Source organism: Protopterus annectens, chromosome 13.part0 (genome assembly GCF_019279795.1).
Source record: "Protopterus annectens isolate FY-2018-M chromosome 13.part0, PAN1.0, whole genome shotgun sequence".
In the NCBI taxonomy this organism is placed as follows: Eukaryota; Metazoa; Chordata; order Ceratodontiformes; family Protopteridae; genus Protopterus; species Protopterus annectens.
Window position 1 is genome coordinate 196,767,165 of NC_056747.1, and position 23,650 is coordinate 196,790,814.

Sequence of the window (23,650 nt, forward strand, 5' to 3'; positions counted from 1 at the left end):
GTCACTCCACCAGAGCTTTAGCCACTTCTGTGGCCTTTCAGGCTAGGTTGCCCATGAAATCTATTTGTGCTGCGGCTATGTGGGCCAACCCACATACTTTCATTTTGCATTATAAGTTGGATGAGGTTTCCAGAAACAGAGCAGATTTTGGTTCCACTGTTCTGAAGAGTTTGTTCCGATGAGCCACCCAGGATTTCAGGTGCTAGGGACACTGTCCCAACCAGCAAGAACGAAGGTGAGATAGACAACTTAACATAAAGAAGTTATGTACCTACCATAACGTTCCATGTTAGTTGTCTTCTTCTCGCCTTCTTTCTTGCTTCCCACCCTCCATCCCCCTATCCTTGTAGACCAAGAAGAGTTCCTTATGTTTTTTTTCACTGGCTGAGCCTTTTCTGGTTATTCCTTTCTATCTAGTAGCCTCTCTGGAGGTTTTATATATTCCAGGATGATCCTTTCTGTATTATGTCTGCAGTTAGACTTACCAAACGAGATCTGGGTATCTAGCGCTAGGCATCATGGGATATGGGGTGGCCTCGAGCCAGTATGCAGCTCTCGAGCTTTTGAAGATGGCCGAATCGGAGCTGAGGATCGGCTCCGAACCCAACCAGCAAGAAAGAAGGCGAGAGGAGACAACTAACATGGAACCTTATTGTAGGTACATAACTTCTTTTTCCTCTCATTCCCTGTCTACAACAGGAGTTTCTTTGTTGGGCAGAGACATGTCACCAAAACAAGGGACTGTCATTCACTCTACCCCCTGCCACCCAAACGCTAACTACAGATGCATCAGACTATGCTTGGGGGGCCCACCTGGCAGGGAGATGCATTCAGGGCATATGGAGCCCAAAACAAATGCATCTGCATATCAACCAGAAAGAGATGCTAGCTGTTCAGAATGCTCTGACAGCCTTCAAGGACTTACTTCATCCAGGACAACTACTGATAAAGACAGTCAACACCACAGTTATGTGGTACATAAACAAGCATGGGGGTACACATTCCTACCCCCTTTGCAGACTAGCCATGACATTGTGGAACACAGTTTTGACTTACCAAGTACATCTTCAAGCTCAATTCCTGCCAGGAAAACAAAATACTCTGGCAGATGACCAAGTAGAAATCTTATGGACCCGCACGAGTGGAAACTTGATCCACAAATCTTCAGCATGGTAACACAGAAATGGGGGAGCCCTGACATAGATCTATTTGCCTCTCCCCAACATTATTAACTGGACAAATTCTGCACAAGGATTTATCACAGACAAGCATGGAAAGTGGATGCCCTATCCTTCAGTTGGAAAAACCTATCAGTCTATGCCTTTCCCCCTCTGCCTCTTCTCTCCAAGGTCTTACTAAAGGTTAGACAGGAAAAAACAAAAATGATCCTGATTGCTCTGGACTGGCCTCGCCAGCACTGGTACCCAATTTTAAGGAATATGTCTCAACTCCCTCCTTCGTATTTGCCTCAAATACCTCATCTACTATGTCAGCAGAACAATCAAATTCTGCACACTCAACTCCAAACTCTGAACCTTGCAGCATGGCTGATCATTTAATTATTCAAACACCTCTCAGTAAATCTGTGACGGATGTGATTTTGGAAGCCAGAAGGCCTAGTACTAGAAAATCTTATGCTGATAAATGGAAGAGATTCTGTGCTTGGAACCAAGCACAAGGAACGGACACAGCAAAACCAAATATTCCTCAGATTTTACAATACCTGACTGAGATGCTTGACAAGGGCCTATCTTTTTCTTCAATAAAAATCCATGCCTCTGCCATTTCGGCTCATTACAACACGGAGCCTCCCCTCTTTTCTCATCCTCTGCTAAAACAGTATCTTAGAGGGGCCAAAAATTTAAGGCCTCCCAGAAGATCACCAACTCCTGCATGGGACCTCAATTTTGTGCTGGAAAAACTCACCCTGCCTCCTTTTGAACCAGCAGCTACTGCGGATATAAAATATTTTGTCTTGGAAAACAGCTTTCCTCTTGGCAATCACTTCAGCAAGAAGGGTTTCAGAACTACAGGCTTTCATGGCTGTGGAGCCTTTTATTACATTTTACCCGGACAGGGTGTTCTTCAGGACCAGTCCTTCCTTTATGCCTAAGGTGGTATCCAGGGTGGCTTTTAACCAAACAATTCATCTGCCAACATTTTACCCAAATCTGCAGAATAAGGGGGAGCGGATTCTGCATTCACTGGACGTACACAGACAACTAAGATTCTACTTAAACAGGACCAAAGCTCAGAGAAAGTCTGAGCAACTACTGGTGGCATTTGCTTCAGGATCAGAGGGGAAGGCTATATCAAAGCAGACTATTTCTAAGTGGTCAAGCCACTGCATTCGTTTCTGCTACTTGCACCATGGTAAACCTGTGCCCAAGGGAATCAGGTCACATTCCACCAGGGCTGCCTCTACCTCAGCAGCCTTTCTCAGAGGAGTTCCAACCAAAGACATTCTAGAAGCTGCTACTTGGAGCTCTGTTCATACCTTCACAAAGTATTATCATTTGTCTCTCTTCTCCAAATCCAGGGCAAGCTTTGCCACTGCAGTTCTGCAGGGCCTTATAGCCACTCCTAATGCTATTTAGTTCCATCCTCCCATCCATAGCTGTGGGATTCTACCCAAATGTAATGACTGCAACAGTGAAACATGAAGAACATAGTACAGTTGTATACACTTACCATAAATGTAGATGTTCGAGTGTATTCACTGTTGCAGTCCGGGTTACCCACCCGCCAGCCAGCCCCCCTTTTCTATAGCTTCTCTTTCCTTCACTATATTCTAAAGCTTTTGTGGTGTATTTGCTTTTAGATGAAGGTAAAGTTGCTAAAAATGCATTTACATATATTGTTGTTTATTTATATATATATATATATATATATATATATATATATATATATATATATATACATACATATATATATTTGCTCCCCATTTGGGGGGCACCTGACATCTGGGGCAAGAAAAACTGAATAAAATGGCGTCGGCTGCATGTTTTATACCCCTGACGACCTGATGTCATGGAAGAGGAGACAGCAACCGACGCAGGACCCAAGACTTTGTTATTCAGGCTGACTGAGGGCAACCTGCCAGCAGATTACCCAAATGTAATGACTGCAACAGTGAATAAACTCAAACATCTACATTTATGGTAAGTGTACATAACTGTACTTTCTAGATCCCTCCTTTCTCAATCTTTTTGTCAAGGTCCCACAGTTTAAAATGTTATCCTTTCAGTCCCTGTTACTTTGTGGTTATCCCTTTACTAACTTTCTTGGTAAAGCTAGACTTAAAAGATTTTTACCGTCACATTCTAGTTGGCAAACATTTTCAAATATTTCTTAAGCTTTGATATGTTTTGATTTTGATCATAGTATCAGTTGTGCTTCTTACCCTATGGACTATCTTCTTTATTTACAAAGTATCATACTCCAGTACTTGCTTATTGCATACTTCTGGGCATTTATGTTTCCATATTTGGACACTTTTATTTACTTTCTAGCTGTCAAGAGTACTTGGCAAGTGTTCAGAAATTAGTACTCAGTCTGATGTTTCAAATGAACGTAAAATCTTCTGTCATCTTTTCACATAGAGTAGTTTTTCTTGGATGTCTTCTAGATTTTTCCCTGTCTAGAGCTTTTCTTCTTCCATACAAAGCAGAGATGTACCAAAAGTGTTTCCTGCATTTTGCCAAACACTCTGGTATCTGCCATGGAATTTTTCTTGATTTTTGGTGATACATGACTTCTGTGATTGTTATAAATCCTTTGGACAAGCTTCCCATGAGGAAAATTTAGTGGTACCTGAGGTCAGTGTGGACCCAACATCAACATCCTTTATATTGTCAGATCCTTTGTACTGGGGTTTATAAGAAGGCAGGTTCTTGTGTTGGTGCTGGGCCAGTTCTCTTGAAATCCAGCTCTCCCATTCTTCTTTCTGTCTCCTCTTCAGTGTGTCACAGTGGATGCTTCAGACTTTGTGTGCGGAGCTTTTACAGAAAGTGAGAAAGTGCTTGGTCTTTGAACAAACGGGACAAGCAAAAGCACACCTGTGTCAAAAGATGATGTCAGTAACTCTTTGAAAACCTGAAAGCATCTCTGGTCTCGAAGTCCTTTGCAGGTTTTTACAGACAGTAGTGTATCAGTAAAGTGGGGGGGGGGTACCACATATTACTCCCTTTGCAGACTTGATGTTTTAGCCTAGGAGGTGGCAACTCAGCTCAGTTTGACTCTTCATGCTGCAAACATTCTGTTAGAGCAAGGCATTGTGGCAGCCAATCTAAAGAAGATGATGACAGACCCTCATAAATGAAAAGCGCACCCATGACTCTTCCAGGAATTGATCCAGCTGTGGGGAACACCTCAAGCAGATCTGTGTGCCTCCTTTCAAAACAGACAGTTAAAGAAATTTTGCTCCAGGATTCCTTGCATACAGGCCTGGAAGACAGATGCTTTCTCATTGTCATGGATGGGAATGTTTCTCTTTGCTTTTACACCCTTTTCACCGATATCCGGGGTTCTTGTAAATACCCAAAAAGATTCCCCAAAGATTGTGTTGGTGACTCCTTTTTTTTGTCCAGACATCAGTGGTTCTCCCTTCTTTTGAAACTGGCCAAGGGCAATTACCACAAGCTTCCCTGCAGACTGAATTTATTCACTTAAGACAAAGGTTGTTTTGATCCACCCCAACCTGAAAACTCTTCAGTTGATTGCCTGGATGATAACATTTTTATACTTTTTGGCCACCTTTTTCTTGAGAACATGCAGCAAGTATTGACTGAAGCTAAAAACCTGCTAGGCAATCATATATGTCTAAGTGGAAAAGATTTTCTAGTTGTTGTTGTTCCAAGAACCAGGACCCTTTTAAGGACCAGTTACTTCTGGTTCTTGATTATTTGAGTGAGTTATTACCCTGTGGCATTTCTTGCTCTTCTGTTGAAAAGGTGAAGTTATAAATATAAATCTGGTGTTTTTTTCTGCTTGTCTACTCTTGGATTCCCCCAATCTTCTTGTCCTCAAGAAAAAGTAGTTTCTGATAGGGGTTTGACATCGTCGTCCACCTGGAAAACGGTCTTCTACTTGGGATCTTAAACTATTGCTTGAAAAGCTAACCATGTTTCCATTTGAACCAGGATATCAGGCTGATTTGAGGTTTTTATCATGAATGACATTTGACCATTGCTCTCACTTCTGCAAGAAGGGTGTCTGAGTTGCAAGTTGTTATGGCGAGTTAACCCTACATCATGTTTCATAAGGAGGGGGTTTCTTTGAGAACAAATACTTTTTATGTCTAAGGTGGTTTCAGAGTTTACGTTGAGACAGTGTGAGTTGGGGGAGCCCTAGTAGTGACTGCTTTATATGACATAGATGTTAAAGCAAGTAGTTTTTTAGTTGTTTGATGTACATGCTTTATAGTGTAACAAGATAAGAAAGACAGGTCAGTAACAATTTACAGTTAATATAATGCTGTGATCTTGGTCTGCTGGGGTGGGGGACGGGTGTAAAAGTGTACTGGTAAATGTGGAATTAAAGTAGTAATTTCCTGTTTTTACAAGGGTTGATGTTTATGGTTTAATTTGCAGGCAGGGTGTTTTTTTAAGCAAATGAGCTTAAATAAAACAAAATGTTGAAAGGCATAGGAAATAGCAGCAGTCTTGCATCTGTCATGTTATTAGCTTGCCTTTTTGTCCATTAGCTAATGTTCTTAGTGGGAGATGAGTATGCAGGTTGTTGGCCAGGGAAAGTCTGTACAATATGATGTCCTGACTGAAATCAGTGTTGCAGTGTTCCTAATATATGGGCTATCATCACCACTGTTGTAAGGCTGTGATACCAAAGCTTTACTTTCTCAATATCGTACGTCTGATGTGTGACCTCAGCTTGCACGTGGAGAAAGGTATATTGGCAGACATACAGGTGTAATTCCTGAGACAGCCTGAATGCAGATTTTGTATCCATCAGAATGATCGCTATTTGGTCGTTGGTACTATTGCTTTAAGTATTCAAACAAGTGCCCCTTTGGAGCACCTTCCCTTATATTTATTAACTGTTTTCTTCTTGCTCATTCTAGGTGACATCTAATACTGGGTAAGTACAAGTGTGGTAGGGAAATGCCATACAAAGACTTGTACACCCAGTGTCTCTTCTCCTTAGGAGCAGAACATGTCTATAAAGCTTATTCTATCTGCCAGTGTTTTGTTCCTAAGACTTTGCTGTCCCACCTGTCCTCTCTTAACACTTTTCTGGCAACCCAACGTTTCAAATGCTTGACCCAATCCACATTGGTGGATTCCTCTTCCCTGAATGTACCTCCGTCATTTAAGAAAAGGGTTTAAAGAGCCTAGGTCAGAGCTGTTTCTAGAGGTATTTTATTGGGGAAATGGTTGGGGGGGGTAGAAGGTTTCCCTAGATGGACAATATTATTCATGGTGTACCAACATGTTTTGGGGGGTTGAAGTGTGGGAAGATTGTGCTTCTTGTTAGAATTTTTTTTTTGAGCCAGGGTGTAGATTTAGATTTTAACCTAATTTTTCTGATGGGTGCTATGGTGTTTAGTATGTTGAGGAAAGTATTGTTAAATTCAAGAACAGTGTCATTTAGAGGAAGGTTGAATAGGCGAGAACAGTTAACGAGAGAGTTGGTAGTTGAAAGTGTCAGTGTTGAAAGTGGATAAGTTTCGGCAGTCTCTATAAAGGTGGGTTGTTGAGGTATGAGAGACGGGGAGATAATCCCTTAAGGAGTCTGGTAAGGTTGTGGGATTATAGTACTAATTAGGGTTGGAAGTTAGGATCCAATCTAGAATGGAGCTGGAGTTTTTATTGATGCGGATGGGAGCTGAAATAAGTTGACTGAAACCAAAAAGGTTTATACTAAGGCTAGGGGAGTGGGGGTAAAGTTTATTCCAATCAATACTAACATCAGTAGTAAGATTGTCTCATAAGATATATGTTGAGAGATCCAGGATAAAATAGATTCAAAAATTGGAATATTGTTGCAAGGAGGTATATAGACAGATGGTATTGCAAATTTCTTGTGTGGGTAAGGTGGCAGTTGAGAAAGGTGAGTTCAGCAGGTGAGAAATTGGGGGGTAGAGAGAGGGGGGAGAGGTTAAGTTGGTCTAAATACATGATAGCAACACCTCCCCTTTTTCTGAAAAGTCTATCTTGCCGGAATATGTTATAGCCAGGGGGTAGAATTTCAGAGTTTGTGATATGAGGTTTTAGCCAGTTTTTTTGAGAGAGTTAAAATGTAGGGTCAGTGGTGGGCTATCCAAGCATGTAAATCTGAGATTTTGTTAGTGGGACTTCGTAGGTTTATAGAGTAGCTAGACAGTTTATTTGCGGAGTTGGGTAGTCGGTGCGTATTAGTTCAGGTGGAGGAAGAAGATGGAGCAGGATTGGGGTGGATGTCCCCATCTGGTAGGAGAGTAGTAGGAAGTAAGATAGGTCTAGAGAAATAGAAGTAGAAAGCAGTGGGTTTGAACTTGGGTTTAGGGGAAGTGTGAGAAAGATTTAAATGTTTTAGTTTGTGATGGTGAATATAGGAGGTAATGTGGAGAGAGGGAGAAATAGGGAAATTCAGGTTTTTATTGTATGAGGATGTAACTTGGAGAAGAGTGGGTGATAGAGGAGGGTGTAGTAGGTTAACGTGATGAGGTTATCCTTGAGAGGAGAAGAATGAGAGATGGGAGGAAGAAATGTGCTGTAATATTATGTTGCTGAATTACTGATATGAGGAGACTGGCACTATTGATTGTGTGGTGATATTGTAAGAAATTTATGAAGGTGTGAGGGGAGGTATGTAGAGGAGGGTGAAAGGTATGGTAAGTGGTAAAAGACTCTGGGTAAAATGGAGTGAGTTATAGAAGTGTTAGGGTAATGCAAAGGTGGTGTCAAGATAGTTAAGTTGTACTTGTTTGCTAAAAGGTAGTGGGAGGTGGGGGAAAGGAGAGCAAAGTAGGGGATGGATTATTGACTAGAGTAGGGGGTAAAAAGTGATTGGATAATTGGAGTGTGGGGGAGGGCCCTTAGAGTATAAATCTAGAGTATGCAGGGTATTGGTTGGGAAAGGGGGTAAGGTAGGGGAGCGAAGTGAGCATGAGCATAGCGTGGGTGAACGGAGAGGGCCTACACCAGGACTGAGCTGTATCTACTTACAAAGAAGAACAATCAGTGAATGCAGAACAGCCAGGCATGTAGATATATAGGCAAGTTTCTTTAAAGAATTAGAGAGAGTAAAGCAGGAAAGAAACAAAAAAATTGAAGCAAGGGAGAAGGAAGGGTAGAGTTTGATCAGAGTAATAGAGTAGGGGAGAGGGGATTCAGAGAAGGAATTAGCAGAGATAAGAAGGAAAGGGTCTAATGAAACTAGGGAATGTAGAGAAAAGGTGGGCAGTGTAGAGGGGGGAAGAATGTGTGATTGGATGTGAGCTGGGTTGGGAGTGGTTTATTTGAGAGCAGAAGTATAGTCAAGTTAGCTAAGAAGTAGGTTAGGAAAGAGAGGTTGAATTTAAAAATAAGAAGAACGAGTTCTGGTGGTGTAGAGGAAGCTGTTTGGGGATTACATTGATTATAGTGAAGAGACAAAGGAAGATACATTATTAAGTGAAGTAGGTGGGCTTAGGGAGAACAGTAAATCCAGTGTCAGGTTAAGGATTTTGATTGCAGGTTCACTGTTTGAAGAAGGTCACTGGGTCTTAGCATTTGGATCACAGATGTGGTGGAGAGGACAGATGTCCAGGCTGTATGCAAGGAGCTTGTACCTAGAAGAAAAAAAAGGGGAGAGAGGAGAGGTCAAGTGAGAGGGAGCAGAGGTTAGGAAGGTAAGAGTATAAACCATGGTTAGAGCAGAGAAAGGGTAGAGGCAGAGGATGGGTAAAGGAGAAACAGTTAAAAAATAAAAAGGACTATACAGTTCAAGAAGAGCAGATATGTACAACAGGCAAAGAATATTGCAGAATCTAGGAACAGCGTCTTACACAGTAATCAGTAAAGCATTGCAACAGCGACTATGCATATATAAATAAATAGTACAGGTTTAGGCAAAACAATTTGTTATGGTAATAACACACTGTACAGCAAAACTACAGGGTGGATAAAAGTAAATACTAAATAATTCTAAAGCTGTTCATTAGCCTTGTATGTAGTCACCTTAGCAATACAAGATGCACAGCAGTAGCTTCGGGTGTATACAGAAAGCAAATTATAGAAGAAATGAGCAGACTAAAGCCTATCAGCTTTGCGTTATCTGGTAACAGCAGTAGTAAACAAGAGTAAAGAATTACAATAGTTACTTTGAAAAAAGAGGAATTGGCTTAGTGGTATTTTGTGCACACGATGTGTGTAAAGTGTATGTTAGGAAAAAAGGAGTGTGTGATTGGATGTGAGCTGGGTTGGGAGTGAACTTTGAGCACAGAAGTATAGGCAGGCTAGGTAAGAAATACAGGCAGGAAAAAGAGGAGGATTTAAAGGTAGGAAAAGTGAGTTCTGATAGTGCATAGGGGCCATTTGGAGTTTATAGTGAGGAGACAAAGGAGCATAAGTTAAGTGAAGCAGGTGGGCTGGGGGAGTACTGTTACTTCATCATCATATTAAGGATTTTGATTGCAGGTTCGCTGTTTGAAGACGGTCACTGGGTTTTAGTGTTTGGAGCACAGATGTGATGGAGAGGACATATGGACTTATGCTAAGTCCATTTGTATACTCCTAAGCTTGTGAAGTGAGGTCACACATCAGATGTATGATACTGGGAAGGTAAAGCTTGGTATCCCAGTTGGATGATAGCAGTGATAACCCATGTGTTAGGAATACTGCAGTAGTGATCAGTAGGACATCTACTGTTATGTTACCCAGCTTTTCTTTCCAGGTGAAATTTACAAATAAACTCTCGTAGATCTGCAAAGTTGTTAGCTTTTCTTTCACATTACTGACTGCTTTTACTTGAAGACTTGCTGTCTGCAGATACAAACAGTTAATGTTGAGAGAAATCTCACATTTACAGGTACAGTGGCAAGCAGTTCAGTGAAAAGTAAAGTTTGAAACTGTGGAAAGTAAATGTGAAGTAGTAGCCTCCCCATGATTATTGTAATTAATTGCATTTAATAGAACAGTGCACAGTTTTATTTACTCAGTTAGCCAGTGCACTTTATTCCTAGAAGTAAAAGTTAATGTTTACAGAAAAGGATGCAAGCTGTTTTTCACATCTGGGAGGGAAATACAGATAGCAGTCAGTGTTAGTAGGGAAACACAGGCTGTAAAATGTGGTTGGGCATGGGTTTACCTACATGTTAGATTAGGTAGTGCCTGTGAGTGCTGTCGATTTGGGGCATCTGCTTTAGTCTGGATGGGCAAACTTTGTTGAAAATGTGAATAGTTTTGTGTGTTTGTTCCAACTTAAAAGGGGATGGGGGTTCTGAAAATTTATTTAGTTTTTTTCGTTTGAATGTTTTCTTGAAGTAAAAAGTCTTGAAAAATGTGATGATGTTTGAAATTGAGATGAGAAGAAGCAACTGCTTAGAAGATTAACGTGGCAAACAGTGTGCGCTTGGAAGCCAAGTGTTGAAAGTGCACATTCTGTGCCTGTATTGTCATAGAATATAAATGGCTTTACAGGTGTAGACAAAAAGCAGCAAGTATTGAATTACATTAAGAAATGTAGGGTGCAACTGGCAGTGTTGCAGGAGCCATGTTTGGTTAGAAGCGGGCAAGCTTATGTGACAAAGGATATGAGGATGGACATTAAGAAGGATGTCAGGGACAAAGGACAGGGGGAGAAATAATGTTTGCTAGAGGGACTTCAGTAGTGATGGAAGACGAAAAAAAACAATAGTCATAGTAAGAGGTTATTGGCAAGGAGGAGGATTATGCTGACATGTATTTATATTACACTTAAACTGCTGTTATGGAGATTAAAAATTTGTGGTAGAAATAATCAGCTTTCTTTAGGGAATATTATTTTGTGGGTGGGGAGTGGAGCTTGATTTGCTATGGTGAGGATAAGGGAAAATGTAACATAAGAGGGCACATTTCTGAAGCAAGTTAATAGTATTTGGTATGGAAGATGTGTGAATTCAGCAGTAGAACGTTGGACAGAATTTACATAATGTTGAGGTACAATACCTGGACTACATTAGATACACTAGACAGAATTTGTATTCCACAGGAGCACCCAATAACTGTTTCAGATCATTACGTTCCATCTTTGTCTTAGTGGTGTATGAACTGTAAATGAGACACTGGCACTTTTTTACTTACCCATTAAAAAAAAAGGAATTTTAGGAGTGGATAGTGGAAATGATTTGAGAGTTAAGGAAGATATAAATTTCTTCAGAAGGGATAGCCAGTGAGTAGGATAAAATGAAATTGGAGTTTAAAAATAAAGTACAAGTAAAAAGAGAAAGAGATGTTAGGAATACATAATCAAGATTATTTAGAGAAGCTGACAAGTTTTAAAGTATTTCAGGAATCTGACGGAACAAGAAGAGCAACAAGTGCAGAATGCTAAAGTGTTAGAAAGGTTGATGTTAAACAACTATTTTTTGATTACTCCGTATCACAAACATTTTTAGCACAATGACTTTGCAATGTGAAGTACAAATGGTTGTCCCCAGACATTGGGATCCTATGACAAACTAGCGATTCCTGTAAAGGAATTAGAAATGTTTTGGAAATTATAGGGCAGAAGAATGTGGAAACCAAGAAAAGAGATAAAACATTTATGGTTGGCGGAAGAAGAGGCTGAAGAATTAATAACTAAGGAAGTAAAGAAGGGACAAAAAAAGTGAATTATAGTCAGTCAACCGAAGCATATATTGTTTCTGTGGATGTTTGGAAGTTGGTAGGAAAACTGATCTGGAGTGTTTTGTTGAATGAGTTTTAAACAAAAAGCACCAGCATCTTGATGAAAAAGGCTATGGTCGCTGGATTACCTAAAGAAGGTAACGACATTTCAGACCCTGCTTCATGTTGACCAATTTCAATTTTAAACCAGTATTCTAAAGTGTTTGTCTGTATTTGCTAAGATAATGGAGAAGGTCTTGCCATATTTGATAAATATGGGTCATTGTGGCTTTGGGGGGGGCAAATATTTACAACATTAATAGAGAAATGATGATCTAGAGGGAAGCAGAATCTAAGAAAATGCTGCTGTTTTTGGTGGGTCTTGATGCAGAGAAAGTATTTGATAGTCAGATGGGATTTTGAGTAGGGCAGTGGACAAATTTGTATTCCCTGATAGGATAAATGATGGGTTAGAGGCAAGAATTAAGGTGGGGGGGTCCTCTCTGACACGCTGTGTTCAATCACAGGAGCCAGGTAGGAGTGTTCTCTCTCTGTTTTGTTGTTTTCATTATGTTTAGAGCTGTTGGCAAAGAAAATAAAAATAAGGGACTCAAATTCAAGGATCTATCTAGTTTGGTAATGAAGGAATGTCTGCTTTATTTGCAGGTATTATTTTGATCTTAATAAATCCAGAAAATGTCATTTCATTGTAATATTTTGAGACAGTTTCACATCACTGGGATACAAAATTAATGAAGGTAAAGATATAGCAGTAAAATATGTACCCACATGAGAATTTGGTTCAGCAGTACCTATATTTATGAGAACGTGATTAAATTAAGTATTTACATGTTTGTATTAAAAGGGATTTTGAGTGATGATGGTAGTGAAATGGGTGGGGTGGGAGTAGAGAAGTAAGGAGAATATCCAGTCACTGCCCATTAGCTAAAGTCTCGGAGAACTTTCTTTACAAATAAAGCACATTATTGACTGGGGCCTTCTCTCATGCATTTAGTATTACTACAGCCTTTCTCACAGCATCAGGTGCAGTTTGTGGTAACATCAACAGTGGCTTCATTGTAGCTGATATGGTTGTAGATATGATTAGTGTTTTTGAAAATGTAAATCACAAACTGTTCATTATCAAACTGAAAAAAAAATAACTCTAGTAACTACAGGAAAATTGTTTGGTAACCATCTTGAAAGTGGAACTTTTCAAGCTCTTTCAGGTAACCAACTTACTATAAACTCACACGCACACTCAGTACAGGTGTCCCTCAGGCATCAGACTTAGGGCAACTACTGTTTCCATTAGTTATTCACAATCTTATGAAATACTTTCCCTGCAATGAATGTTATATTGTACAACAGTATTCTTATAGAATTCACATCAGCATTCAGCTTTACTCCAAAGTCTTTTTCTAATCTCTGCTCCTGTCCAGAGATTAACAGCCTCCACATTAACCTTAAAAAGATCAATGATGCGTTTTACTACCCCTAACAAGCTACCTCAAATACCATGCTTAAAAATAATGGATGACCATAAAATTACTCCTGTTGTGTCAGTGTACAGATACTTGAGCCTTACTGTTGACTCCTCCCTCAGCTACAGTAGATAGACATACATACATACATATATACATACTGACAGTATAGTGAATAAGGTCCTAATCGCAACTAAAATTGTCCTGTAGAATTTCACACTTTCTTTGTCATGCTGTATGCATGCCACTTTGTAAAAATGCACTTCATCGAAAACTGGACTATGAGTTACCATTATTAATCTCTGTCTGCCTACAGCACTCTCAGGCTTCAGACAATTGAAGACATTTTCAGATTGATTTGCATTGCTTGCAAACCCTCATACACATCCTTGCAACCTCCTCAACCTGCCGAACTAGCTACTCATCATTAAAATATCACCCTCCCTCCTAGATAAAGTGATATATTAAGTTCTTGATGAAGGTTATTGACTTCCTTTGATGAGAAAACTCCCTCTCAGACAACGGGCATATTGCCTAAGAAAGTCAAGAAAATGTGATGTGTTTACATAGACCCCCTTTTAAAAAAGTGATAGAAGGTTAATTTTCCAGGTGAGAGCCTGCTCTGTGGGGCAATCTCCTTCTATAGGTAAGAAGACAAATTGCCTTTTAATTAATCCCTTACATAACGTCTCCACTGTGAAGCAGCTTGTAAGTAATACTCTGATAATAGGTAGCAGCAAAACACTGCACGGTCTAAGCAAAATTCATCCAGAATTTTAACTCGTACTTTTAATGTATGTAGTGAATGGAGTCTAACTTTAACACTTGCAATTAATGAAATGTAACCAATATTGTAATGTACTTCAACAGGACTGCTTATTGGAGTGCAACTAATATCGCATAGCATATATGTAATACATATTGCTCTTATGCTTTGCATATCATGTATGCAAGTCTTGCTCATTTACTACTCATGCATAATTTCTCTGTACAACTGTATTTTGCTATAAATCTGTACCTTGCTGTTATCTCATTGTATGTTAATTATGATTTCTGTTTTACTGTCCTTGCATCATTTATGATTTATGCTCAAGTTTTCAGCGACTCAAACGTATAATTTTAACCAGGTGTATGTCTGCATAACGGTTACTGTCAAGTTGAAATATCTGTACTTTTATCTAACAGGCCCATGTCTTGACTGAAAAGGGTCTTCAGACTAGCTCACTCATCCAGACAAAGTAAACAAACAGATCTGGCATGCAGCAAGCAAGGGCTCTGAGATTCCCCTATCCTGGCTGAAACAATTGTGATCTGGTAGTGATTATGTGGAGCAGGGGGGTGGGGTTTGGTGAGTGATCTTAGCCAGATCTTGGGCATTTTACCCACAATGATGATGAGAGTCAAAGAAAATATAATGGACTTTTGTAAGTGTGTGTAGCTGTTGTCATTGTGGGTGGATCCTTTTATGTAACGGTATCATCTCATGCCCACCAGTTGTGTCCATATTATGCTGTCCCAGACTAGTTTTTATTCCCATTTTACTGTGTCATGTTTGAGGCTGGGTTATATCCCAGCATCACCATTTAAAGTTGTATTGATGGCCTAAAACTGTGGAACTAAAATTCAGAAATTAAATCTGGTAAGTCATACTCCAACAAATTGAAACTTCAAACTCTGATTTATAAACAGTGTTGCTTGTAGGAGCACAGGATGTGTTTGCAAGACTCCCTGAACACCATCATCCAAGAAATGTTATTCCCCATGAAACTGCAACAGCTAGCATTATGTACTATCCACCACAACCACCACCACTACTCTTGAATAGCCTTAATAGCTAAGCCACATATAACTAAATTGGGGCTTGAATACTAGTCGCCTCTTTGGGTGAGTTAGCACAAAACTTGAACAGATAACAAAGTATTTGTATAAAAGTAATCTGCAATAATATTTTGTGTAGAGTTCACATTATTTCAGCTGGCAGTACCTCATTCTTTGAATGCAAGTCACAAGTTTGAATAATGGAAAAGTTCTACTCAATGTCAATGGTTCAGGTACAGTTGAAGCACATTTATCAAACCACTCAAGTCTAGCCTGCTTAAAAAACAAACACATAGGATTTAAACCCTTAATGGGACAAATAATGCAAGTCATTTAGTCACAACAGAAATTACTAATTATGTTAATGTAATTTGGGCTCACTGCCCTCTTGCAAATAGAAAATTCAAACTCATGATTCTGCTAATCCTTTGTAGTCCTGCAGGTATGGTTTACATGAGTTCATATGCACTGTTATTTATTTTATTTTACATTTGTTGACCGAGATTGTCTGACCGAGCTGATGATCCCTTTTTCAGCGGCGGCCCGGGAAGAAACGCTCCAACATATTATACAATTTTCATTATAAATTAGCATTAAACAGCAATGTTACAGGATTATTACAAGGCATTAAGTAGCAATACAATGTTATACAGTGTCAATAATCAGGTGTATAGCATAACTATTTCAGGATGTTTAAAAAATAAATGTCATTAAGATGAGTATAGTTTTTGGGGTAAGTGGTTAAAAAAACCCAGTTTTATCATGATGTAGTTGCATGAAGGCAAGACAATTACAATTGAATGTTTCATAGGTTCATAGGTAGATACTAGGCTATCTGCCCTAGGGCATTTATAAGCCTAGCCAGAGTGTATTTGGCTTCTGCCTCCCTTTTAGATTAGCCTACTGTGCCTCTGTAAAGTAGGTCACAGAAGGTACCCTTTTAAGATTAGTTTACTGTGCCTCTGTCTAGCAGGGACACAGGAGAGATCCCAGGGGTGAATTTGCGATTTCCCATCCACGCGTCCAAATTTCGCTTGAAGAGGGTCAGCGAGGGGATATGTCTAACATGAATTGGGATTCTATTCCAGAGTGAGGGGAGCCTCTGGGAAATGAATCTGTCCCTCCAGCATGTCCTATTTATTTTTGTGCTGAGGTTTAGGTCCCTGGAGCGTGTAGCTCTAAGGGACTTGGATTTTTTGAGGTGGAGCATATCCATTAATTCTGGGTTTGACCTGGCTTTGTACGTCAGGCATAGATCGCCTCTGAGTAGGCGGTAAGCAACTGAGTAGAGCTGGAGTTTCTTTAGTCGAGCTGCATAGGACATCTGTTTGTAGCCCATGATCCTCTTGGTGAGGTACTTTTGGGGTCTCTAGTTGCTGCAGGTGTCGGGTAAGGTACATCCCAAAAGGGGCATTGTATTCAATTATGGGCCTGATGAGTGACGAGTAGAGGGGCACAATGACCTCTCTTGATCTAGATGCGAACCCTTTTGTGATAAGGTGGGCTATATAGAAGGTCTTTCTAACCACTTTGGCAACGTGATTATCAAAGGAGAGATTACTATCTACGTTGGTCCCCAAATCTCTAATTACTTCTTCCATACTTAATGGATTACCACCTATGTGGTAATTTGTGGGCACCTTGTTTTTCCCAAAGGGGATGACTATGCACTTTTTAGCATTTAGCTCGAGGCCGTGGCTCTGGCACCAAGCATCCGTCTCTGTGAGAAACTTTTGGAGGATGCTTGTGTCAGCTGGAGATTCGATTATGGCCCCCAGTTTGCAGTCATCTGTGAACTTTGTCAGCCATAATCCCCCCTTGTTAACCTGAACCTCAGAGAAGTATATACCGAACAAGAGAGGTCCCAGAACCGAGCCCTGTGGGACACCACTTGTAACTGGTTTGGATTCGGACATGGCACCTGCGATTCTGACCATGTGGGCTCTATCTCTGAGCCAGTTTGCAACCCTTCTTGTGATATAGGGGTTGATATTTAAGCTGGTAAGCTTATTTATGATGCCAGAGTGGGATATTGTGTCGAAGGCTTTTGCCTGGTCCAGGTAGGCTGTGTGGACTACCTTGCCCTCATCTATGGCTTTGGTAACTGTTTCAAAGAAATCAACTAGGTTTAAGAGGCAATATCTGCCCTTAACAAAGCCGAATTGGGTAGGGTCCAGTGTCTGGAGGCTCCCAATGTCTTTGTTTATGAGTTCCATGATAATATGCTCCATAGCTTTACAGACCAGACTAGTCAGGCTTATGGGGCGATAGTTTCCAGGGTCCGTTGTGGCACCACCTTTGTGGAGTGGGACCACTGTAGCTGTACGCCATTCTTTGGGTACATATCCTGTAGTAAGGCTAAGTTTGAACAGTGACTTAATGTGAGGGTTCAGTTCTTCTTGGAGCTTGTGTAAGACACAGCCTGGGACACCGTCCGGTCCCATGGATGCTGTGTTTTTTGCTTTGGAGAGGGCAGCTTTCACCTGTGCATCTGTGATGTCAGGGAGGTTGCATTCAGTTGGGATAAGCATTTGCTCCTTTGGGGGGGAAGAGGGGGAGAAGTTTGCACTGAATCTGTCTGCCAGGATGTTGGCTATGTCTGTAGGTTCGGTATATTTTGTACCGTTATGCAACAATTCAGAGCATATCTGGGAGTTTCCGCCCATGTTCCTGACATAACTAAAGAAGGCCTTGTGATTATCTTGTCTAGGGCAATTTTTCTTTCGAAACTGGCCTTTGATGATTTTATGAGGGATCAAAGTTTCTTGCTAATACTGATCAGAGATGCCTTCCCTTTTTGGGATTTTGCTCTGTCATGTAGTAGCTTCCTCCTTCTGTTGTATAGCTTATTTATGGCCGGGGTCCACCAGACCGGTCTCCTGTTTTTGGAGGAGTGAGTCTTGGTTTTATTTGGGATACCACAATCCATGCATTCCTGCAGGTGCTCATAGAATGCATTTGTAAAGGGTTCTGCGGATTGGGCTGTATTATCCTCTGGCCCAGGGGCTTTGAAGGATTCCACCTCAGTCTTGAGAAGTGCAAAGTTAGCTTTTGAGAAATTCTTTACAGTGATTTCCTTGGCTGGGGGTGAGGACGGGATATGGATGTCCAGGGAAATTTGTATATGGTCTGATCTTACCAATGAAGGGTTTACCTCTGGTGTGGAACATAGAGTCCCCATGTTGGTGATGACCAGGTCCAATATGTTGTTCCCTCTTGTGGGAGTGGTGACCAGTTGTTCCATTGCGTTAGAGTTTATAAATTCAAGGTACTGTTGGGCGAGGGTGTTTGGGCTTGAGTAGTTTTCCCAGTCAATGTTTGGGTAGTTGAAGTCACCCAATAACATAGTGTTTGGAGAGACGTTCATATTCTCCAGTGTTCTCAGGAATGCCAAGTGGGGTTCCTGTAATAGGGAGGGTGTTCTGTAGCAGGCTACAAACTGAAAGGCAGTTTTGCCCGCTGTTAGTTGCACATGGATGGTTTCCGATGCTTCGTGCAGTGCCACTAACCTGGAGATGTAGGTATCTTTGATGAATATAGATACTCCCCCTCCTTTTGTGCTTTGGTCCAAGTTTTGGGGCTGAAACGCATGGTATGAGTTATAACCTGGTAGTGCTGGGGTGCTCTCAGGAGCCTTGAACCAGGTTTCTGTTACTGCACAGACATCGATTTTCTCCATACTGAGAAGAGCCTTGAGTGCGTGCATCTTGAGGTTTAGACTTCTGGCATTCAGTAGCATTACCTTTAGTTTTTTTATCCTTGGGTTGTCTATGGAGGTGGGTTTGTCCTTTGAGCCTTGCCTAAAAAAGGCGCTATGGGGGTGGCAAGAGCCTTGGCCAGTATACGAAAGCCTAAGGGTGACAGGTGCAAGCCGTCCCTAGAGAAGCAACGTGGCTTGTTGAGCATGTCATCCCAGGCTGCCAGACACTGGATCCCCTTTGAATGACACCAATACTTTAGCCAGTTGTTGAAACTTATCATTTTGTCTTTATACTATGGCATCATTCTTGGTAAGGGCAAGATGCTACTCAAGGTCAGGGTCATACCAGCCTGGGCTACATGGTTCGAGAGCTCTCTGAGGCAATTTGCTTAATAGATTTTAGAAGACAGTAGAAAGAGTAGTCAAGGAAGATTAAAGAGAGCTAGTGAGAAGAGTGAGTTAAGGGCAGAAAGTAGATTAAGGTATGAGAAGTAGGGGATGTTAAGGAGGGAGAGTTCAGTGGCAGGACCAGTGACTTTTAAAGTGCTCTTTGGTGGCTGTCTTAAAAATTGTTTAGGATGTGTAAGGGTCCTGATTTCTAGTGGGAGCCTATTCCAGGCAATAGTGGGGTGATAGCTGTACATGTTGCGTCCAAATTTAGACTTGAGTTTGTTGATTTGTAGTAGGTCTTGGTTAGAGCTTCGGAGAGGTCTGGAGGGAGAATAATGGGAGATGAGAGGGGATAGTGCTGGGCAGTAAGAAGGCTGGTATAGGATAGAATGGATGATCTGGAGCTGAGAGAGAAGAAGCTGGTGGGGTAATTCAAGCCAGTTTAGGTGTTTTAGAGAGAGACAATGATGGGATTTGTAGGTTTATTGGGCAGCAAATCTAGCTACCTTGTTGTAGGTAGATTCGAGTTTGGTCAGGACTGCTGAGTTAAGATTTGTGAGAATTTTACATTAGACTGGGTTACAGGTATGTAGTTCAGAAAAGCACAAACCAAAATTATGGAATTCACTCCAAAGAAAATATGTTGTACACTCATCTTTAGCTGCCTGATCTTTGATTAAAAGGCTCAGCAGCGTTTGACTGTTGATGTCCGTGTAATTTCTGTATTAGGCAAGTCTTCAGCTGAAATGCCTGGTGTAGTAACTTCTAAAAACAACCCATCTGCTTGTCATCTCACTTACTATGCTGCGAGAAACAGTACCTCATCTTATGGTGAAACACAAATTGCCAGCATCATGGATTTCATTCATTGTCCGTCTTTGCTTTTCCTGTGGTAGACATAGGAGTATTTGAAGATAGTAACTTAATGCCCTAGCACATCTTAACCACTACTAATCCATCACAGTGTAAAATACTTCTGAAGTCCCATGTTTCTAATTCTTGGCACTGTTACTGTCTTAACTCCTGGCTGATTATCATTTTCATCTTCAGCTTCTGGCTATTTTTTAGCTGTTAGTTTTTCTCATACATACTTTGCCTGTCTTTGTCTGCAGATTTTTTTATGTCTGCTTGATATATGTTTAACTTATCTCACCTATAATTTCACCACAGAATTTCTCTTTCTAGAAATTCTGTCCAGGTTTCTCACTCAGATTACCTCATTGCTCCCAAACTACTCACCAACACCTTGTATAGTGCTTTGCTTATTAGTATTTGCTGATATAGTCACATCTACCTTTACTCATGATTAGTTAATGTTTTACACATGAAACAGTTGATGTGTGTGATGTTGTCCTATCTTGCCTTCATTCTTACTAGGTTGGGTTCGGATCCAATCCTCTGATCCGTCTCGGCCTTTATTTTCAAGCTCGAGGCCCTCTGCCAGCTCGTGGCTAAATCCCCATCCCAGCATGCACTAGAACCATCTCCAGATCTTGTTTGCCACTAAACAAGATCGGGCGTTTGTCTGCAAGCTCTGGCTAAGTATTATCTTTTTTATACCCCTGTCTGTTATTCTAAAAGTTGTGGATATTTTTGTTTTACATTTAATTGTGTTTACTATTAGCTAATTTTTTTTTTGTAATTGAGCTATTTTGTGCTATTGGCCGTCATCTTTCATTAGGCCTTGTATTCCTCTCTCCCGGCTGTTGTTAATCTGTAATAAAACTGTTAAATAGCCTGTTTAAGTTAGCAGGCTTTTAACCCTACTGTTTTTGTCCCTTTTTCTTCTCTGTTTGTTGCTAGTGTCTCTTTTCCATAGTAATATTTCAGTTTGTTTAATTTAGAGAATTGTAATACAGCCCATTTAAGTTAGAGGTCTTTGTCTTTATCATCTCTGTTTGTTCTGCATCAGGGCCCATTTAATTTAGAGGGCTTTTTCCCTTGTGTGTTCCATTTTCCTCACAGCTTGACCCGTTTAAGTTAGAGGGCCCAGCTTATAGGCCAATCAGCTTAGTTTCTGCTACTCCTTTCTCTCTTTCCTTTCTCTCTTTCCACAAAAAAAAATGTATCTGCTTTTACTGTATTTGTGTTTTTTCCTACTTTATTTTGCTTTTGCGTCATCTTAAAAGTACTCAATTGTATTTATTACTGCTTGGTGTAACTCATTCTAAGCCTTTTAGTTTAAGCACCTAGGCTTCAGACCAGTTTTACATTAAGAAGGTTTGTGATCTGCACTGTAGTGGCAGAACAGGTAGCTTACATCCTTCTAAGTTGGGAACTGCTGATTGAGGGCTCAGTGTCTGTTATTCTAAAAGTGTATTAATTCTGATTTAAGCACTTGGGCTTGAGGCCAGTTATTTTACATTAAGAGGGTTCGTGTTCTGCACTCTTGTGGGAGGAGAGGCTGGACTCTGTCCTTCTGAGCTGGGAATTTCTGGTTAAAGGCTTATAGTGCCTGCATATTTGAACTGCTTCTTACTGAAATTGGTACACCTTGTTTGCTGTAGCATAGAATAGATCCAGGCCTGCTGAATCTAGCTTTGTTTGTATAACTTGAGCACTAATCCAGGCATTCTTTAAAGTATTCAGTTGTATTTATTACTGCTGGTAGTAACTTGATTAAAGTGTAGCTATCATTTCTAAGTCTTTTGGATTAAGCACTTGGGCTTCAGACCAGTTGTTTTACATTAGGAAGGGTTGTGGCCTGCACTGTGGTGGCAGGACAGGTAGCTTACATCCTTCTAAGTTGGGAACTGCTGATTGAGAGTTCAGTGTCTGTTATTCTAAAAGTGTATTAGTTCTGGTTTAAGCACTTGGGTTTCAGGCCAGTTATTTTACGTTAAGAAGGATTGCGGTCTGCACTCTTGTGGGAGGAGAGGCTGGACTCTGCCCTTCTGAGCAGGGAATTTCTGGTTAAAGGCTTATAGTGCCTGCATATTCTAACTGTTTCTTACTGAAATTTGGTACACCTTGTTTGCTGTAGCATAGACTAGATCCAGGCCTGCTGAATCTAGCTTTGTTTGTATGCTTGTTGTTTGTTCATTTCCCTGAAACGCTAATTCCACCTAAAACACGGCCTTTTAGCACTTCTGTGGATCCCTAGTGATATCTGCATTGCTTACTGTACTTATTTCCTTGTATCACTTGAAAGAAAGTTACTGTTTGTCGTTTTTGCATTTAAGTTACCTGTAGCACATTGCATTTAAGTTACCTGGCACTTGCTCACTAAAGCAATTATATAAGTCAGCTCTAAAAAATTAAAAGTACTACACCCTCACAAACTCCCCTTGAGTACCTTGTTCCCCATTGGCCCTTTTTTTCAATTATAAAGAAATTCCCAATACTATTCTAGCATGTCCAAAGGTCAGTTGTCAATCTTCTCTCTGGTCCAGCTGGTGAATCTGGGAATCTTGAGGCAATGTTACAACTGCCTCATGTACACAGACAACCCTCTCCTCCTCCCAACAAATTCCAACACATGTGAGAGATGCAACCATATAGCCAAACTGGAGGCTAAGCTCTCTCAACTCAGTACTGGCGTAAACAGTTAGAAGGAGAAGGAAACCACACTCACTACAATTCCAGTCTTACATAGACCTACCACGACAACAAACCAAACACATAAACACACAAAAACATACTCGGAGGCTCTAAATAAAAATCTGCCTAAGCAGCCGAGACCTCCAAAGCAGACACCCAAGCAACCGCTACCCCAAAACAAAACACGTGCAACACATAGCTCACAAAGCCAGTGTGCCGAACAGTCGCAGCCCTTAAGGCTAAACAACACACCTGATACACTTGTAATAGGTGACTCTATCGTCAGGCACACTGACGTCCCGCTCACCAGGCTGAACAAGGAGAAGGTCACGGTGAGCTGCCTGTCGGGCGCTAGGATCCGCCACATAACACAAGCACTCAGGTCACTCCAAGGCAAGTACAAATATGACTCAGTCATTGTCCATGCTGGTGTGAATGACCTGAGACGTACCTCCCTGGACTACATGAAAAGAGACATAGAGGAGCTCTCTGAGCATGTAGCCCAGGCCGGTATGACCCTGACCTTGAGTAGCATCTTACCCTCACCAAGAATTATGCCACAATATGAAGACAAGATGATCAATTTCAACAATTGGCTTAAGTGTTGGTGTTATTCAAAGGGGATCCAATGCCTGTCAGCCTGGGATGACAAGCCACGATGCTTCGCTAGGGACGGCTTGCACCTGTCACCCCTGGGCTTTTGGATATTGGCAAAGGCTCTTGCTACCCCCATAGTGCCTTTTTTAGGCAAGGCTCAAAAGACAAACCCACCTCCATAGGTATCACAAGGGATAAGAAACTAAGAGTAATGCTACTCAACGCCAGAAGTCTAAACCTCAAGATGCATGCACTCGAAACTCTCCTTAGCATGGAGAACATCGATATCTGTGCAGTAACAGAAACCTGGTTCAAGGCTCCCGAGAGCACCCCAG

General features: G+C 40.9%; 1 protein-coding gene across 1 annotated transcript in view; it reads left to right on the top strand.

Moving 5' to 3' along the window:
• Nucleotides 1-23,650, top strand: part of LOC122787868 (histone-lysine N-methyltransferase, H3 lysine-79 specific-like) — a 2,114,473-nt gene that overhangs the window by 1,011,638 nt on the left and 1,079,185 nt on the right. The gene's annotated exons all lie outside the window — the stretch shown is intronic.